The following is a 16,876-nucleotide window of genomic DNA, read 5'->3' as shown; positions in this document are numbered from 1 at the left end:
GCATATGAAGAGAACTCTTACAATTCAGGGTACCTGGCTGGCTCAGTGAGTAGAACATTCAACTCTTGATCTCGGGGTTGTGATTTCAAGCCCCACATTGGGTATAGAGATTACTTAAAAATAAAATCTTACCAAAAGAAGAAGAAGAAGGAGGAGGAGGAGGAGGGAGAAGGAGGAGGAAGGAGGAGGAGGAAGGAGGAGGAGGAGGAAGGAGGAGGAGGAGGAAGGAGGAGGAGGAGGAAGGAAGAGGAGGAAGGAGGAGGAGGAAGGAGGAGGGAGGAGGAGGAGGAGGAGGACTCTAACAACTCAATAATAAAAGAGAGAACCCAATTTAAAAATGGGCCAAAAGACTGGGATGCCCAGGTGGCCCAGTTGCTTAAGTGTCTGACTTCTGATTTCTACTTAGGTCATGATTCTGGGGTCATGAGATTGAGCCCCAAGTCAGGTTCTGCGCCTGGCTCAGAGTCTGCTTGGGATTCTCTCTCTCCCTCTGCCCTCCACCCTCATGCATGTACTCTTTCTAAAGAAATAAAATGTTTTTAAAAATGAACAGGGGCACCTGGGTGGCTCAGCGGTTAAGCATCTGCCTTTGGCTCAGGGCGTGATCCCAGGGTCCCGGGATCCAGTTCCGCATCGAGCTCCCGGCAGGGAGCCTGCTTCCCCCTCTGCCTGTGTCTCTGCCTCTGTGTCTCTCATAAATAAATAAACATTTATAAAATCTTTTTAAAAATCCCTTTAAAAAATAAAAAAGGAACAAAAGACTTACATAGACATTTCACCAAAGAAGGTATGAAAAATGATTAATAAGCACTTCAAAAGATGTTCAATATCATCGACCATTAAAGAAATGCAATTAACGGGCAACTGGCTAGCTCAGTCAGTAAAGCATAGGACTCTTGATATCAGGGCTATGAGTTCAAGTTCATGGAGCCTACTCAAAAAAAAAAAAGGCAAAACTATAATGAGATGCTACTTCACACCCACTAGAATGTCTATAATAAAGATAGATGATTACAAGTGTTAGTGAGGATATAGAGAAATTGGAACACTGTTGGTGGGAATATAAAGTGGTACAGCCATTTCAGAAAACAGTTTGGCAGTTTCATAAATGTTCCGCATAAACTGGGACGCCAGGGTGGCTCAGTCAGTCAAGCGTCTGCCTTCAGCTCAGGTCATGACGCTGGCGTCCTGGGATCAGGTCTGTGTCTGGAATCCCTGCTTGGCAGGGAGTCTGCTTTTCCCTCTCCCTCTGCCCAGTCCCCTGCCTGTCTGTGCTCTCTCTCTCAAATGGATGAGCGAAAAAAAAAAAAAAGTTACATATAAACTTCCTATACTACCCAGCAGTTCCACCCTTGGAATCTATGCAACAGAAATAAAGACATCGGTCCATAGCAGCCTAAAAAGGTAAAGATTCTAATTGCCCATCAGTTGGCAAGTGGAGAAACAAAAGTGTAATGTGTACATGATAGAATGCTGTCCAGTAATAAAACATTACGCTAAATGAAAGAAGCCAGACACAAAAGACTACATATCATATGAGTCATTTATATGAAAAAGCCAAAAAGGCAACTATATGCATAGAGACGGAAAGCAGACTAGTGGTTACCTAGAACTGGGGCTGAGGAATGGAATTGACTGCACATGGGTCAGTGGAGGATGGGGGTGTTGGAAACACTCTAAAACTGGATTTTGTGATGTTTGCACAATTGTGTAAATCCACTAAAAATTCTTGATTTGTGCACTTAAAAACAGGTGAATTTTATGGTGTTTATATATTTAAGTATGTACATTTTGCCTCAATAAAGCTATTACAAAATAGGGAGGCACCTGGGTGGCTCGGTTAAGCACCCGACTCTTGGTTTCAGCTCAAGTCCTGATCTCAGGGTCGTAAGATGGAGCCCCCACCTTGGGCTCCATGGTCAGCATGGAGTCTACAGAAGATTCTTTCCCTCTCCTTCCCCTTCTACTCCTCCCCAACCTTGTGCATTCTCTCTAAAATAAATACAGAAATAAAATCTTTTTTTATTTTTATTTATTTTTTATTTTTATTTTTATTTTTATTTATGATAGTCACACAGAGAGAGAGAGAGAGGCAGAGACACAGGCAGAGGGAAAAGCAGGCTCCATGCACCGGGAGCCCAGGTGGGATTCGATCCCGGGTCTCCAGGATCGCGCCCTGGGCCAAAGGCTAAACCGCTGCGCCACCCAGGGTTCCCTAAAATCTTTTTTTTTAAAAAGAAAGCAACAGAATTAATGTCAACGGAGCATTTGTTCTAAAAATGAACAAGAGGGTTAAAGATGTGTGTAAAACCTCTATAAACACACATAAGAGATGGGAATTGAAAAAGATTAGAGAGGAATGGAATAAATGCATTCATTTAATAGACACTTCTTGAGTATACTTACTCTGTGGAAGTTTTCCAGGGGGTCTGAAAAGGACACCTGGGTTTAAAAGAAATGGAAGAGTCAGAAGACTGATAGGGACTGGTTAGGATGGCAAGAGCAGGCTGCAGTTTATGATTTCAGTCTTCTCCTTAATGAACCTGGCAGAGCCGTCTGATTATAGTGAGGAGGAGCTAGAGGAGAGAGTGAGGGAGTGGGGTAAAAATGAGAGGTGAGCAGAAGAACTTTTGTTCAGATTTGGAAGGGTAGTATTGGATGTTCAACATAGAGAAAGTAGAATGTGGGGGTTGAATGAAAATCTACAATCTAGGAGTTACAAACTAAAAAGGATGTTCCACATCATTAACCTCTTCTCCCCTAAAAACAAAATTACTTCTGGTGGTTGAGTTTATAAGAGTGTTGATGACGGAATTAACATCAAACCTCAAGCTCAAAAATTTTAGCTTCTCTCAATGGTTCACCATATCACACTATAGCAGATACTGTGGATTACCTTACCCAATATCCTTCTCCCCTTCATGGCCTGCAGAGGCCCAATATTATTTGTTCAGATATAATTCCTCCCACATAAGTCACAGATCCAGAGGTAAATTTTGATTGGTCTCAATAAATCCCAGGGGTCCCATTTCTTTGTCTATGATTGGTTTAGAGATGGGCATGTTACTCAGTAATAGCCAATAACATGTACAGAGGATCCACAAGGACTCATGGAAAAGACGTTCTGTATTTGTTGGAGAAAAGTCCCCTCTAGTCCTCTGGACACGATTATATCTGGATGTGACACCTGGAAATACTATAGCCAGCCTGAGGATAACACTAATCATTTAATGAGAGCAGAACAAAGAGAATCACGGAAAGATGGAGCCAGAGCCCTGGCATATGACACCTAGAGTAATGGACTCTTGTGGAATTGTGGAGTCTGGAGGAGCAAGGAACAGCTCAGATGTTAAAAAGTCCTGGGAACACCGATGAGGGGCAGAAGGCAAAAGAAAATCAGCTAGATCCTAAAATCATTGAGTAGGTACAAAATGTTTACTATGCTTTGGGACAACAGCATCAATAATTTTTTTTATAAATTTTATTTATTTATTCGAGAGAGACACACAGAGAGAGGGGCAGACACACAGGCAGAGGGAGAAACAGGCTCCACGCAGGGAGCCAACATGGGACTGGATCCCAGGTCTCCAGGATCATGCCCTGGGCTGAAGGCGGCGCTAAACCGCTGAGCCACCGGGGCTGCCCCAGCATCAATAATTTAAAGAAGAAAATGCAAAAGGACAGAATTAATAGTGGATGTGTGGGTGGCTCAGTTGGTTAAGCGTCTGCCTTCAGGTCAGGTCATGATCCCAGAGTCCTGGGATGGAGCCCCGTGTTGGGCTCTCTGCTCAGTGGGAAGTCTGTTTCTCCCTCCACCTTTCTGGCCCTACTCCTGCTCTCCCTCTCTCCTCTCTCTCAAAAATAAATAAATAAATAAATAAATAAATAAATAAATAAATAAATATTTTTTAAAAATTTCTCTCTGGGGACACCTAGGTGGCTCAGTGGTTGAGCATCTTCTTCAGCTCAGGGCATGATCCCGAGATCACGGGATGGAGTTCTGCATCAGGGTCCCAGTAGGGAGCCTGCTTCTCCCTCTGCCTGTGTCTCTGCCTCTCTGTGTGTGTCTCTCATGAATAAATAAATTTTCAAAGAGAAAAAAAATTGTTTAAAGAATTTTTTTTTCTAAACTATACTTTGACACCTGATAGCCCATATGATAAAAGAATTAACATCTTTTTGGTCTTTGGGGACATATTTTGATGTAATGAGCTGACATATTTTAAACTTTAAACTCTTGACATTTCCACCTAGGAGAGGAGCTGGGAACAGGAAACAGGCAAAAGATGAAGAGGCCAAGTTGAGAAGTCAGACAAATAAAGGACAACTGCCATATGAGGGGTCACCCCCTTTGGGTTCCAGCTGGCCCTAGCAAGCAAGTGCTGTCACTCTCTTCCTGACTTGGTCTCTGGGCAGGCTTACCTTAGTACAGCCAACTTAACCTGTGGGACTCCAGAATAAGAGTGCTGGGGGCAGCAATCTGGTGGGAAAGGTTGGGAAAAGGATAGTAGCCAGGAGAATTGTCTTGAACATATGTAGCAAGTGTATTGTACATCTTAAAGTCCTTCCCTGGCAACTCCTTGGCTCTGCCATTATGACCCTCAGCCCTAGTTCCATCTTAAGGGAACTAAGATACTCAACTATTACTGCTAAAGTAAAAAACAAAAAGCCCCCACGACCATTAGAGGGCAGTGTGAGAGTGAGAGTGTGTGTGTGTGTGTGTGTGTGTGTGTGTGTGTGTGTTTAATTTATCAAAAGGCAGCTTTGTCTTGGCCCTGGAAGGATGTTAGTAATATTTTCTTAAAATTTAAGCAATGTCCCTACACTCACATCCAAAGTGAATCCCGGGGTGAACCTTGCTCAGTCTTTACATTGTTTTTAAATAATTGTTTTTAAATGCTAGGTTTTCTGTTGTATACTTAGATTCATTCATTTTAAGCACCTAATATGTCCTTAATGCAGAGGAGAACATGGCTGATAGGAATCCACATTCCAGGAGCTCACATTTCAGTGGGGAGAAATAAGTAAATAAGAAAAACATCATATGACCATAAATGCTGTGCAGACACATTAAAGTAGGGCTGTATGGGGTTATCCTTCCCTTAATCATCCTTCCCTCCTACAGAACATAGAAAGGAAAGCAAGGAAAGAAGACTCTGTGAGCCTGATAAAGCCACGAATGCAAATTCCAAGATCATGTAACTAAAACACCTGTAGGACGAAGTGACATTTTATAACATTTTATGCCCAATAAACTTTGCTTTTAAAGTCCAACTTCAGGGGCGCCTCGGTGGCTCAGTGGTTGAGCATCTGCCTTTGGCTCAGGCCATGATCCCAGGGTTCTGAGATCAGGTCCTACAACTGGCTTCTCACAGGGAGCCTGCTTCTCCCTCTGCCTGGGTCTCTGCCTCTCTCTCATGAATAAATAATTAAAATATTTAAATAAATAAATAAATAAATAAATAAACAAACAAATAAAATCCAACTTCATCTTTTCCTAGCTGTTTCTAATCTTTGTCCTTCCTACCCCCAACTTCTTGTCCTTCGAAGGGCTAACGAGGTGCCAGGTGCCGGGGTTGTTTTTCTGCTCTGCCTCCCAGTCACCTGAGCTCTTCAGCCACAGCTGAGCCAAAGGCTCCCTTTGGGGGAGGCTGCTGAGGCCTGCGTGCCCTGGAGAGCCTGCATGCTCAGTTGTCTCGCAGACCACTGACAGACCAGAAAGACCCCTAGGAGAGCAGAAGGCCTTCATCTTGGCCCTTCCTCTCCATTTCCTCATATGTAAAATGGGGTGTTAGAGCTGTTTGCACTGGGACAGCGAAGGTGAAATAAGGCAGTGTGTGCGCAGTGCCGTATCTGGCAACGAGTATTCAATAAATGGAAGTTTAAAAAATTGTCTCTTGCCCTCCTGCACCGTTGGTGGGAATGTACACTGGTGCAGCCATGGTGGAAAACAGTGTAGAGGATCCTCAACAACTTACAAATAGAAATACCATATGGTCCAGTAATTCCACTACTGCGTATTTACCCAAAGAAAATGAAGACATACTTTGAAGGGATACATGCACCCCTCTGTTCACTGCAGCATGGTTCACGATAGACAAGATTTGGAAGCAGCCCAGTGTCCAGTGATAGGTGGAAGGACAAAGAAGGTGTGGAATATTAGCTTTAATGTACAATGGAATACTAGCCATAAAAAAGAAGGATCTTGCCATTTGCAACAACATGGATAGACCTAGAGTGTATTATGCTAAGTGAAATAAGTAAGGGAGACAAAAACAAATATATGATTTCACTTACACATGGAACCTAAAAAACAAAAGGAATAAACCAAAATATAAACTAAAAGCAGGGATCCCTGGGTGGCGCAGCGGTTTGGCGCCTGCCTTTGGCCCAGGGCGTGATCCTGGAGACCCAGGATCGAATCCCACGTCAGGCTCCCGGTGCACGGAGCCTGCTTCTCCCTCTGCCTATGTCTCTGCCTCTCTCTCTCTCTCCCTGTGTGACTATCATAAATAAATAAAAGTTTAAAAAAAAAAATTAATAAAAAAAAAAAATAATAAAAAAAATAAACTAAAAGCAGAAATAGACCCATAAGGGATGCCTGGGAGGCTCAGTGGTTGAGTATCTGCCCTCGGCCCAGGGTGTGATTCTGGGGATCCAGGATCGAGTCCCCCATCAGGCTCCCTGCATGGAGCCTGCTTCTCCCTCTGCCTATGTCTCTGCCTCTGTGTGTGTGTGTGTCTCATGAGTAAATAAAATCTTAAAAAAAAAAAAAAAGACATAGACCCATAAATAATATAGAAGAGAGGCTGATGGTTACTAGAGGTGAGGGGTATGGGGGGATTTATTAAAATGAGTGATGAGTGGGAGATACAGGCTTCTGGTTAATGGAATGAGTAAGTTACAGGAAAAGGCACAGCGTAGGGAATATAGTCAATGATTCTGTATTAGAGTATTAGAGCTGTACGGTGACAGGCGGCAGCTACACTTGTGAGTGGAGCAGAACACATGGACGTGTCACATCACCATGTTGTACACCTGAAACTAATTCAACATCGTGTGTCAACTATACTTCAATTAAAAAAAATTTTTTTTAACTCGGAAAAAAAAAAGGCTCTTGCCTCTAGTGCTCTCCTGAGCTCCAGACATAAGTCAGTGGGGTACATCTACTTCCAGATGCATAGAAGGAACACTAAAATTCAAGGCAACTGAGGTTGGGCAGTAATAGCTCACTGAAGAACAGAATCAAGATTTTATAATATTTTGAATGACTGCACTAAAACCAACAGGATGAAATATTATGGGTGTCCAAGTAACCAGAGCTTATATTAAGAAATATGAACTGCAGGAGCACAGGCTGGGAAAAATTCACTTAACGGCAATCAGCGTGAGACAGAGGGGGTTTAATTGACAGTAGATTCAGTATGAAGAGGCTGCAGAGCGGCTGCCAGGGAAGCTAATGGAAGCCCATGCCACACTAATTGAGGTTTAATGTCCAGACCAAGGGAGAAGGAATGGCCCATTGTGTGCTGCCCTGGCCAGACCCTGGCTGGAGCCGCTTCTCTTTCAGGAACCTCATTTTAAGAGGGACATTGACAAACTAGACCATGTAACAGGAGAGTCTATGGGGAGACAGGATGAGTTTTTGCCTGGAAAAGAGAAGATTGCTCTTAATGCATAGTATTTAAAGACTAATTTTGTATAGAAGAATGTCACAGTACTTCCAGAAAGCAACTCTAGGCACAGTGGATGGACATTTTAGGAGCAGATCTCACCTCAATAAAAAGAACTTTCTGAGGATCAAAGTTTCCAGCAAAAGGAAGGATGACTTTGGTTAAGTAAGTATCTGACTGTCCCCAAAAGCAATCTAGGAAGGCGTTTGGTTGGGAGGTTAACTAGATGAGTGTTTTTCTTTCCTTCTTCTTCTTTTTTTTTTTTTTAAGATTTTATTTATTTACTCATGAGAGACACAGAGAGGCATAGACGTAGGCAAAAGGAGAGGCAGGCTCCATGCAGGGAGCCCGATGTGGAACTCAATCCCTGGACCCCAGGGTCACGACCTGGGCCGAAGGCAGACACTCAACTGCTGAGCCACCCAGGTGCCCAGATCAGTGTTTTTCAAACTGCTTTCTATGGAGTGGCATCCTAGGGAGCCAGGGTGGGCGAGGGGAATGGTAACTGTCCAGAGTGATGGGAAAGAAGGACACTAAGGAGGTGGAAATGAGGCCCCGACTTTAACCACAGCAGCTCAGTTCTAATGTATTAAGTTTTCCCCATTTCTGAGTTCTCCTTGAGATATTTGTCAAGGGCTCTGCTATTAAATCAAATATTGAAAATCACTGGAGATGATAGTTTTCTCACCAATTCAGGGCTCTTAGGCCCACGACTGGTCAGAGAGCCTCAGGAACAGAGTCTTCATAAGTCTTAGTTTTGTCTGAAATTCAGTCACTTCTGGAGCTTTCTAAATGGTCCCTCCCTTCCTTTAAAACAAAACAAAACAAAACAAAAAACAATGCAGTCTTAGTTTATTGGTTAGCGGCCCTTGAGTCCTTAAGGGCCTGACTGTGCTGGATGTGAAAACACTAACCTTTAAGCTTTTGCCCACATGCCCCCTTCTGCTTGCTTCCTCCTGTCCAGCCTCCCCCATCAACCTATACCTCAGGCAGACAAGGCTTGCCCCCCTCTCCCCCCCATCCAAAGGGGAGAGCACTCCTGGGGCCGAACCGCAATCAGAGCTCTAGTTCTGGACATCTGTGCTTGTCCTGTCCCGGAGGCCTCCAGGGGCCATGGCCCGACCAGCACAGCCCCTGGATAGGGGCTCGCCAGGCAGGAGGGTTCCTTTCTGCTCCCTGGGGTTTCCCAGCGGCTGCAGGCTGGAGCTCTCTCCTCCCTGCTCAGAACCTCCTCCTTACTATTATTTATACCAGGACTTCCCAAAGCAGGCTTTGACAAAGTTGAGCAGCTTTGGGACACCTGGGTGGCTCAGTGGTTGAGCATCTGTCTTTGGCTCAGGGCATAATCCTGGAGTCCTGGGATCAAGTCCCACATTGGGCTCCCTGCATGGAGCCTGCTTCTCCCTCTGCCTGTGTCTCTGCCTCTCTCTCTGTGTGTCTCTTGTGAATAAATAAATAAAATCTTAAAAAAAAAAAAAAAGTTGAGCAGCTTTTTAGAAGTATAGACCCAATAACTCCACAAATGTGCTGAATCAGAATCTTGCAGGGTGGTGATGTGGGAAACAAAGGCAGAAAGGAAATTATTGAATTTCCTTACTGCCCACAGCCCATTGACAAGTCCTTGAAACAGGCAGAGTGGCCTTCCCCTAGGGACTCTTCTGTCTCGATGTTAATACTTTGCTAAGGACAAAAGGCAATTTTAGCCTGATCCCCAGGAGCCTGTAAGTCTACCATAAACCCAAAATTTCCTTTAGAAATTTCCTTTATCTCTAAACCCTCCAACATACATCTTGGCATGTCCCCCAAGCACATAACCCGATATACATCTGAAGGGTCTCATGACTCAGGTTTGATTAGATGGCAATAAATGACCTTTTCCACACAATAGCTACCCCCTCAAGGTCCCAGAAATCTTGCTTCCAAATTCCTTAGAGACTTATGCTATCCCCTAACCCCTCCGAACTTGAGAGTATATAATGGGCCTCCCCTCATGACCCTGGTAAGCTCTTCCTGCCCACAGCTCCTGTCCCCACGCTTTAATAAAATCACCTTTTTGCACTAAAGATGTCTCAAGAATTCTTTCTTGACCATCGGCTTCGAACCTTAATGTCTTTTCCTACATTAGCTGGAATCTAGGAACCTATGTTTTTTGTTTTGTTTAGTCTTTTAGATGTTATTTATTTATTCATGAGAGACACAGAGAGAGGGAGAGGCAGAGACACAGGCAGAGGGAGAAGCAGGCTCCCTGCGGGGACCTCAATGTGGGACCTGATCCCAGGACCCCGGGGTCACGATCAAAGGCAGATGCTCCACCACTGAGCCACACAAGTACCCCGGAACCTGTGTTTGCAATAAGCTGCTCCCAAGGGATCCCATTTGGGAACCAGTGGAATCTATCACCCTCCTTAGCACGGAGCGCATCTGACCCTGCGTGACGATTGCTACCCTGTTCTGCATCGTGTCTTCCCTTAACATGAAGGACCCTGTGTCACTTGGATTTATTCCCCCACGTCCCCCACCAGGTCCCGAATGCAGCCGCTGGAGGCCGCGGGGAGCGCAGGTAACATCTGTTCGCTGGCTTTAGACTCACAGGACCCTGGATCGAAGTCTCTTTTTGGCCACAAGGCTCCTCAAACTGCCAGGTGCATCAGACTTACCTGGAGAGTTTGCTAAAACACCGATTGCTGGGCCCGTTCTATTGTTTCTGATTCACTGGGTCGGGGTAGGCCTGAGAATTCGCGTTTCTAACCAATCCCCCGGACGGCTCCTGGAGAGACTTCTTGAGACTTGCTTTCCTTCTTTTTCGTCGTGGATGTTCCTGTGTCTAATCTCTGATTCCCTGTGGCTCAGATTAACTCCAGTATATTCCAAAGTGTCTCTCTGCCTGTTGGCCTCTCCTCGTGCAGGAACACAACCTCTCTGGGGTTCACGTGCCCTGTGGCCTTCTCTCCGGAGCCCTCCCACAATCCCTGGTTCAGCAGCCAGGGGCTCCCCTTCACAAGGGGCTGTGCGCTTAGGTCTTCTTGATGAAGAGATTCAGAGAAGGGGAGGATTAGCCGGAGCACCTGGGAAAGCTCAGAGTTCAGGTCATCCTCAAAGGGAGATTCGTCCGTTTAGAGTGGGTTGGAGGAGGGACGCCTGGGGCTCAGCGGTTGGGCGTCTGCCTTGGGCCCAGGTCATGACCCCGGAGCCCCAGGATCGAGTCCCACATCAGGCTCCCTGCAGGGAGCCTGCTTCTCCCTCCACCTGTGTCTCTCATGAATAAACAAATCAAATATTAAAAAATAAAAATAAAAATAGAGTGGATTGGATGGGAGGCTGAAGGGGAGGCTGGGTGGCTCAGTTGGTTAAGCGTCTGCTTTCGGCTACAGGCCATGATCCCGGGGCCCTGGGGTGGACCCCCAGTCGGGCTCCCTGCTCAGGGGGAGTCTGCTTCTCCCTCTCCCTCTGCCCCCTGCCCCTACCCCCACCCACTCGAGTGCCCATGCTCTCTCCTCTCTCAAGAAAACCCCCATAAAACCAAACTAGAGTGGATTGGAAAGATGATTCCCGACAAGTGAAGCAATAGCTAATGACCCCTGAAAACAGACACCTTTGTTGGGATGACCCTGACAGACAGGCCGACCCTGGACAGAGCGGTGAGGTATCCCTATGGGAGGGTACAGGCCCGCGGCTTGAGCTGTTAGAGCTTAGGAAGTGCAGTCACCTGCACCGAGGCCAGGTGAGGTTGATTTTGTTGAATCACGTTGCTGAGCCGTTGAGGAGCCTCAGGGGCAGGGGTGCTGTGAGGCCAGGCGTCAGTGAGCCTGTTTACTCCTGAGGCCCAGGAGAGAGAACTGCACTTCTCCTTTCCGTGGAAAAGCCCCCACCCCTGCAGGGTGTGGCAAGAGCAGACCTGAGGAAGAAGGTTTGCTCAATAGGAAATGAGCTCCTGTGTTGAAATGCGGAAGCCCTGCTGGGCTTCAGCTGGACGGTGTTGAATTACAAAAAGAAAAGAATGTGTAAAAAGTGAACCTGAGAGTGGAAAAATGCAAGTGACCCAAGCATCCATCAGGAAGACATTGGTTGGGGATCCCTGGGTGGCTCAGCGGTTGCGCTTAGGCCCAGGGTGTGACCCTGGAGTCCAGGGATCGAGTCCCACGTTGGCTCCCGGCATGGAGCCTGCCTCTCCCTCTCTCTGTGTCTCTCATGAATAAATCTTTACCAAAAAAAAGGAAGACATTGTCTATTTATGTCTCTGTTCAGGGTGCCAAACAACAACAATGTTGGTTAAGTAAATTGTAGAGTTGTCCATGCTGTGGCATATTGTGACGTGCATAGGATAAAGGACGTAGAGCTGGATGCAGTGACCTGGAAAAATCTCCTACTTACACAGTTGAGTGAGAACAACAAGCCGGCAAAGGGAGTTTACTATGATCCCATGATTTGAAAAATATATACTATAATCCCATGGTGCCCTGTGAAGGATGATCACAGGGGAACGTTAACGGTTGCCTGTGAAGAGGGGAGGGAGGTTCACATGGGAGGTGAGGAGCTTGGGAGTTGAGGTGGGATTTTTAATTTTTAAAATTGAGTTTCTGAATGGTTTGAATTTTTTTACATGTAAGTTGAATAGATACTAGCTAATGCTTACTAAGGGACAGGCACTGTTTTAGACCTATGAATTTATTTAATCTTTCCCATAAATCTATGGAGGGAGGTATTATTAATTTCCCCCTTGTTACAGATGAAGCGTTTCAATGGCTACCAAGGCCACACCGGTAATAAATGGAAGAAGTGGGATGAGAACCGAGGTCAGCTGGCTGCAGGATTTGTGCGCTAAACCTGCTCACCAGTACATTTCTCATCGGACCACTAGCTATACCTGCAGGGGGCCTGGTGGCTCAGTCAGCTAAGCGGCACCTTCAGTTCAGGTCAGGATCCCAGGGCTCCCTGCTCCGCGGGGAGTCAGCTTCTCCCTCTGCCCCTCTCCCCTGCTCATGCACATGCACGGTTTTTCTCTCAAATAAATAAATAAAATCCTTAAAACAAAAACAAAAACCCTATGTGTAATAGGATACTAACTAAAAAACAAACTATACATATAGAAAAAAAATGGAATTTAGGTTCTCCAAAGCTGTCCTTTTAAAATACTGATCCAAAGATTCATTCTGAATTCCGGCTTAGATAGGATAATCCAGGCATAAAATAAGAGATTTCAGAGCATGGGAAAGCCTTGCTTCTCTTCCCTACCACAAACTATTGGTTAACATTTATTGAATAAGGGCCAAATACTTTTACTACTCAAATAGAGATAAGGTTTAATATGCAAATATTTCTCAGCAAGATGTAACCATTTCAAATTTAATTGTATAAATCTCAGATTTAATACTACTTAGGTGTGTATAGCAATTATATATAAAGAGCAGGTAGTGATAAGGTAAGGGTTTGAAAGACAGGAAGACGAATCTGAGAGCACTGTAGGTTGATATAGGGAGGCTAGAGGCAGCAGATTATCTGTACTATTTTTTTGTTGTTTTTTTTTAAGATTTTCTTTATTTGAGAGAGAGAGAGTATGAGAGAGGGAGAGCACAAGTCAGGGCAGGGGTAGAGGGAGAAGCAGACTCCCCGACGAGCAGGGAGCCTGATGCAGGCCTCCATCCCAGAACCCTGGGGTCATGACCTGAGCCAAAGGCAGACGCTTAACCAACTGAGCCACCCAGGCACCCATATACTATTTTTAATGCCACTACTTTACAGTGATAAGAGCCTTGCTTTTTATAAGTACTTGCCCATGTACTTTACACATTTGATCTTTACAGCTTCCTATGCACTAGAGACAAAAGATCTACCCATTTTACAGATAAAGAAATCAAGGCTCCAGGAGGTTGTGGCTTGGCAAATTATCAAATTGGTGCTGGAGTCCCAAACTCCTAATTGTCCTTCAAGGACTCTTGAATCACACCCAGATGCCTCAGCCACATCGTATCCAGGGCTAGGCCCGAGTCAGCATTAGTGAAAGACAGTCTAGTCCATAAAAGCTCTAGATGTTTAGGTCGTGATAGGGTCCCAACCAGGACCTGCCGGGGGGTTTCCAGGTGCGGTGACGGAACAGGAGCCCTGGTCAACCAAGAGGTGAGGGTGCCAAGGTCTTTGCTCTCACCCCTTCCAGCACAGCACCCCCATTTCTGAGATTTTCCTCCTACTCCTTTCCCTTCTGCCTTTGCTTCCTGTCCTTCCTCAACCCCAAATTCACATACACAGTCGTGAAAAGCAGGAAAATACATATTTTTAAGAAAGGAATTTGTTCTACCAATGGGGTTGGATTTGTAATCCTATTTCCTTGATCCCAGTTAAAAGCCCTAATAATTCTTTGAACTTCTTTCCACTTAGTCACCTAATTAGGATGGGTAAAGTTCCATAACTCAATTGCTTCACTTTTTGATTAAATTCAATTAACCGATTTACTGCTTTGTTCAATCTTGAATTTTTCTCATAGTCTCTCTACCTGCTAGTGCTACCAGAGCTTTATATATTTAAATGAGCTCCAGATGGATTCTATCTCCCAGGGTTCTGTTGGACTCTTGGCCACACCTCCTACAAAGGCCATGCTAATGACCCAAAGACAGGGCTCTGTTCCACCAAGGCCTGCGAGCTGGAGGAGAAGGAAACACCCAAACCCAAGGAATGTACTCAGCTCCAGTGGGGTAGGGCCCGGCTCCCCAGCTTCCCTGCAGTGTGTGGACTTCGAGCAGTAGGAGGGAAAAAGCACCGAGGAGCAAGAAAATTAACAATCAAAAAGCTAATGTGCATTACAAGGGAGGCTGCTCGGGTTTTCACGGTTTCCACGTTTTATTTGGGCCTTTGCCACAACCGGCATGGTTCCAGAACGACCACCAGGGGGCAGGAGTGTGCCTACGCCGGCTGCTTCAGTCTGGGGGATTAGATTTCAGAGAGGTTCCTCACAGAGGAGTTTCTGTTCAGATTTTGCAGATTAAGGGACCAAGGCCGAGTGAGGCCTACAGTAGGCAACCTAGCCTCGGGGTGGCAGCGGCGGGATTTGAACACTGGTCTCAGTGATCCACCCAAGAGGCTCTTTTAGAACTCACCTGACCTTGTAGCTATGATTTCTGCATTTCCCCCTTTACAAAGCAGACTTTAAAAAAATTTTTTTTAAATATTTTATTTATTTATTCATGAGAGACACACAGAGAGAGGCAGAGACCCAGGCAGAGGGAGAAGCAGGCTCCCTGCAGGGAGCCCGACGTGGGACTCGATCCCAGGACCCCGGGGTCACGCCCTGGGCCCAAGGCAGATGCTCAACTGATCAGCCACCCAGGCATACCGAGTCAATGTTTTTTTTAAAGAAAAATCTTTAATTTTAAGTAATCTCTACACCCAATGTGGTGCTAGAACTCACAACCCTGAGATCAAGAGTTGCATCCAGCCCAGCATATACCCCAAGTACATCAATTTTATTTTATTTTTTTAGATTTTATTTATTTATTTGGCACAGAGAGAGAGAGAGAGAACACAAGCAGAAGGAGCAGCAGGCCGAGTGAGGGAGAGAAGCAGACTCCCCACTGAGCAGCAGCCCAATGCAAGGCTTGATCCCACCAACTGAGCCACCCAGGCGCTCCTCAAGTGCATCTATTTTATTTATTTTATTTTATTTTATTCATGAGAGACACAGAGAGAGGCAGAGACACAGGCAGAGGGAGAAGCAGGCTCCATGCAGGGAGCCTGACGTGGGACTTGATCCCGGGTCTCCAGGATCACACCCTGGGCTGAAGGCAGGTGCCAAACCACTGAGCCACGCAGGGATCCCCTCAATAGTGTTTCTTTGATGACCAGTCTTAATTTTAATCAATCTAAAGTATCAATTTTCTGGACACCTGGCTGGCTCAGCAGTTGAGCGTCTGACTTTTTTGGCTCAGGTTGTGATCCCGGAGTCCTGAGATGGAGTCCCGCATCAGGCTCCCGGCATGGAGCCGGCTTCTCCCTCTGCCTGTGTCTCTGCCTCTCTCTCTGTGTCTCTCATGAATAAATAAAGTCTTAAAAAAAATAAAGTATCAATTTTCTTCTTTTGTGTATTACCATGTATGTCTGCATAAAAAATCTCTGCCTACCCCCAAATCATAATGACATGCTCTCCTTTCTTTTAGAAATTTTATTGTTTTAGTTTTAGTTTTAATGTTCAGGTCTATGATCTATTTCAAGTGAAATGCAGATGATATGAGTTAGAGGATCGATTTTTTTTTTCTGTGAGAATATCCAATTGCTCTAGCCCCATTTATTGAAAAGACCATCCTTTCCCCATTGAATTTCAGTAGTGTCCTTGTTATACATCAAGTGACAGTATGTGTTAAGTTTATTTCTGAATTCTCTGTCCTCTTCTATGGATGTATTTGCTTGTGTTTACCCCCATAAAATGCAGTCTTAATTAACTGTAGCTTTATACTAAGTCTTAAAATCTGGTAGTGTAGTTCCTCCAGCTTTGTTCTTCTTGAATATATATATATATATATTCATATATATATATTCATATATATATATTCATATATATATTCAATATATATAATAAAGATTTTATTTATTTATTCATGACAGACACACAGAGAGAGGCAGAGACACAGGCAGAGGGAGAAGCAGGCTCTCCAAAGGGAGCCCCATGCAGGACTCGATCCCAGATCCCGGGACCATGCCCTGAGCTGAAGGCAAATGAGCCACTCAGGCGTCCCTCTTTTTGAATATATCTAGAGTCTTCTAGTTCCTTTGGATTTCTGTATGAATTTTGGAATCTTTCCATCAATTTCTACCAAAAAATTCTTGCTAGGATTTTGATTGGGATTGCATTGAATCTATAGATCAATTTGGTAAGATGCAATATCATAGCAGTATGAGCTTTCCAATCCATGAACATGGTATATTTCTCCATTGATATGGGTCTTTAATTTCTCTTAGCAGTTTTGTAGGTTTTAGTATAGGGCTCTTGTGCATCCTTCATTATATTCATTTCTATATTTGGTGTTTTTATATTATTATAAGTTCCATCTTTAAGATTTTCACTTTCTAATTGTAAAGCATATAAGAATACAGTTAATTTTTGCATATTGAGCTTCTATCTAGCAATTTTAATCTATTTATGAATTCTAATAGTTCATTTGCAGATTCTTTTTTATTTTCTACATATATTATCATATCATCTGTGAATAATGACACTT

Source organism: Canis lupus, chromosome 33 (genome assembly GCF_003254725.2).
Source record: "Canis lupus dingo isolate Sandy chromosome 33, ASM325472v2, whole genome shotgun sequence".
Classification (NCBI taxonomy): Eukaryota; Metazoa; Chordata; class Mammalia; order Carnivora; family Canidae; genus Canis; species Canis lupus.
This window is presented reverse-complemented; position numbering follows the sequence as displayed.